At 33.5% G+C, this 3,315-nt stretch overlaps 1 long non-coding RNA gene across 1 annotated transcript; it reads left to right on the top strand.

Annotated features, from left to right (window-relative positions):
- Positions 1-1,828: 1,828 nt before the first annotated feature.
- On the top strand, positions 1,829-3,114 carry LOC139354472 (uncharacterized). Its single transcript, XR_011605429.1, has 3 exons — positions 1,829-1,979; positions 2,524-2,678; positions 2,787-3,114. It is a non-coding gene; the product is annotated as an uncharacterized lncRNA (long non-coding RNA).
- Positions 3,115-3,315: the final 201 nt, after the last annotated feature.

The following is a 3,315-nucleotide window of genomic DNA, read 5'->3' as shown; positions in this document are numbered from 1 at the left end:
CTGTTCATTCCTATGAACTATGTCCAGGCGTTACGCCTGGTGAATCCCGAGTATAACAAGCCAGAAGGGAGAGCGGTCGATCGGTACGGTCTCGAGTGGAGTTGTCCAGGAGAGCCCTAGGGTCTCGACTCGTGAAGTCCCGGATCGGCGTACGCCCGAAACCCCGAGTACGAGAAGCCACGCTACGTCCAGTGGCGCAGCCAGGAGCAGAGCGCAAGACATTTTCAGCAGCAAGCCAGCCACCACATCACGACAGACACGCAAGACAGATCGAGCCACGCGGAAACGTCCCTGAAAATAAGCAGAAGGGTGAGGCTAGGGTGGAACGTTCGCTTACACTAGGGTAGAAGTAAAGTAAAGCGCGAGGCAGCTTCCTGGTGTTTAGCCTTGACTGTCCGCGCGGGCTGAGCGGAAACCCCATTGGGACCATCCGCGTCAGAGCAAGGGACAGGCAGTGGTGTATCGAAAGGAGTGATCCTTGAGAGCGCAGCACCTGTTCACCCTAGTCTGAGAACGGTGACGCTTCCCTAAGCCCGCACGGCTGACCGCGCTCAGTCGGATGAATACTGTCTCGCACTCCGCTTTTTGGAAGCGCACCCATAGATGTTGTTCTAGGACAGGGCGCTGCCGAAAGCAGACGACGCATCTTCTAACAGCCTTGCGAGCTACCTTCTTGCACTTGAAAATCCAATACTTCTGCCGCAAATCAGATGTGTGTATTCAACTAGGGTTTCAACTGCCATGAGATCATGTGGTACACTGGTAGAAAAAACACGAAGTGAAATCAAATATATTTTTATTTGATTTTTTTTACTCCCATGCATAGTCATATTAAATATTAAAACCATTCATTTAAATAAAAAACATATTTAAGCCGTATGTCAAATATGTAAGTATTCAATTCAAAGTGATTTATATTTAAAAACAAGTTAGTCACATTCAAATCCAATGTGGCCATCTTGGTTTTAACTATTACAAAAAGTAGTTGAATTCATAGTATATTTGATGGTTTTTTATATTTCAAGTAAATACTTTTTCAATTTGTTCGGAATATTTACTCTTTTATTTTGAATATAGAACGTTTTCAAAATTTGTATTTGACCAAATAATTGTAAATTATAAATCAAATTACATAGGTATGTATATGTATTAAGTTTGTGACCCATATACACAACATAATTTAAATTATTAGTAATTTTCAAAAGAAAAATATATAAAAATAAAATTATAAATAATATATAATATAATATAAAAATAAATAATAAAATAATATTTAAAGAAAAGGGTTTTAGTTACGGCTGCCCAACCACCGGCAGCCTCTTTCTATTTCCATGACAATTATCATAAGATTTGGCTTTGTAATTTACTATTAAAAGTACAAAAACATGCTTAGCCAAAGAAAAAATGTGCTTGCATTGTAAACGCTGGGCCGTAACGAAAAACTAAAACCAACGGCACAATGTGCATACTTACATACATTCAGACAAATTAGAGACAAATATGAACAAGCAAAACGGCAAACGCAAGCGCGTCTTCTTCTTCCATTCGCATTTGTACATTGGTGGCCAAGAAAATATGTATGTGCAGAAGCCATAAATATTTCTTGTGTACCGATGTTTTAACAATAAGATATGTTCTTATAATATATAAATATAATAAAATAAAATAAATAATACTAAATTGACATATAGAAGTTATTAAACTTAAGGACTTATTTGTACATATTTTCTTATTTTCTTCCCCATTACTTTGACCTCTATTGTAAAGTAACGGCACGCTACAGATTTTGTGCGTCCTTTTTGCACACATGCATATGTATGTATGTATATACGAAATATTTTGACACTCCGCTTTGTAGCGAATCCCGCGATCATTTCGAAGCAAGCGGCTCTCCTGATCGGATGTAAAAGTGATTAATAGAGCTCGGTAGACAAGTGTTCATTTAAGTGTAATAAAAAAGTGAAAAGTATAGAAAAAAGGTGAGTCAAATAAAAATACAATAATTACTTAGTATTAAGGCATGTGCATGTCCACGTTTTTTTTTGTCGCATTTTTCCTTTTTGAGTTTCTTCTTTGTTGTGCGCGTTATTATTTCGTGAAAATTTAGATAATACATTTAACGAAATAAACAAAGCTGAAAAGAAAATTACATTTAAAAACAATAAAATATATGCGATTGGGTAATAAACATGAAGTGGATAAAAAATACGCGAAAGAAATGAAGAATATGAAAGGAAATTAAAAGGAGTAAAATGCACGAGATGGAAAACACTAAAAAGGCGCAAAAAAGACGCTACGCTGCCGTTGCATTCGGTTCTGTGGCGTCGCAGTCGTTTCATCTATTTCTTTATAATATTTTTTGGTTCTTTCACGTGATTTTTCTTTAAATCTAACTAATTTTGATATTTAAAAAAAAATAAAAACGAAATAAATTTAAACAATATTTTTGTCTTATTTAAATCCCTTTATATAAAAACACCTACTCGAAACTTATTATAAAACTTATTAACTTTTTCTTTATAGATACAAATTTATTTCAACATATTGTACCCTGAGAAAGAAGCAATTTGATATATGGGACCCATTTAAGGAAAAGGTTTTTTGCTTTTACGAAGAGCAAATGCAAAACAAAAAGCAACTTAAACTATTAAAGACAGTTCAGAAAACTGTATCACTTGGTAATGTATAATTTTTTTAAATTTATAAATTTTACCTTTTTATGATAAGCTTGACTTTTTCTAAATTATGCCATTACCAAAAATCTTATAACATATTCTTATTCACAGATTACAAGGACTACATTTACATTGTATTGCTCACATCTGTCATCTTAAATAATTCGTGGACCGTCATTAAAGGAACCAACAAGCGAAAGAAATTATCACTACTATGACTCGCAGGAAAGTTTTGTACGCACATGCAGGCGTACGAATGTGGCAAAACAAAAAAATGTGTGATTATAAAAAATATGTATAATAATGTATAATATGTATATGTATATATGTATCATATAAATTCTAAGAAATACGTTAGGTACAAATGTATTTAAAACAAAAGTAATGATAACGTGTTAGCATGGTAAAAAATAGAGTTTAAGCAGAACAATTGTTTGATTATATGTTTACGTTTATTTTCAATAAAAACACATACTAATTTGGGTCTTTATTAAATATAAATCACGCTTGTTTTAAACTACAGATTGGTTTAAATTGAATATGCACCATAATAGTATGGTTTAAATAATACATTTAAATCAAACATAAAGTACAGTTCTTTTAACGGGGATTATATTTAATTTAAATACAATTTGTATTT

This window comes from Drosophila suzukii, assembly GCF_043229965.1.
Source record: "Drosophila suzukii chromosome 2 unlocalized genomic scaffold, CBGP_Dsuzu_IsoJpt1.0 scf_2c, whole genome shotgun sequence".
Classification (NCBI taxonomy): Eukaryota; Metazoa; Arthropoda; class Insecta; order Diptera; family Drosophilidae; genus Drosophila; species Drosophila suzukii.
Note: the sequence above shows the minus strand (reverse complement) of the source record. Positions and strands in the feature narration are given on the sequence as shown.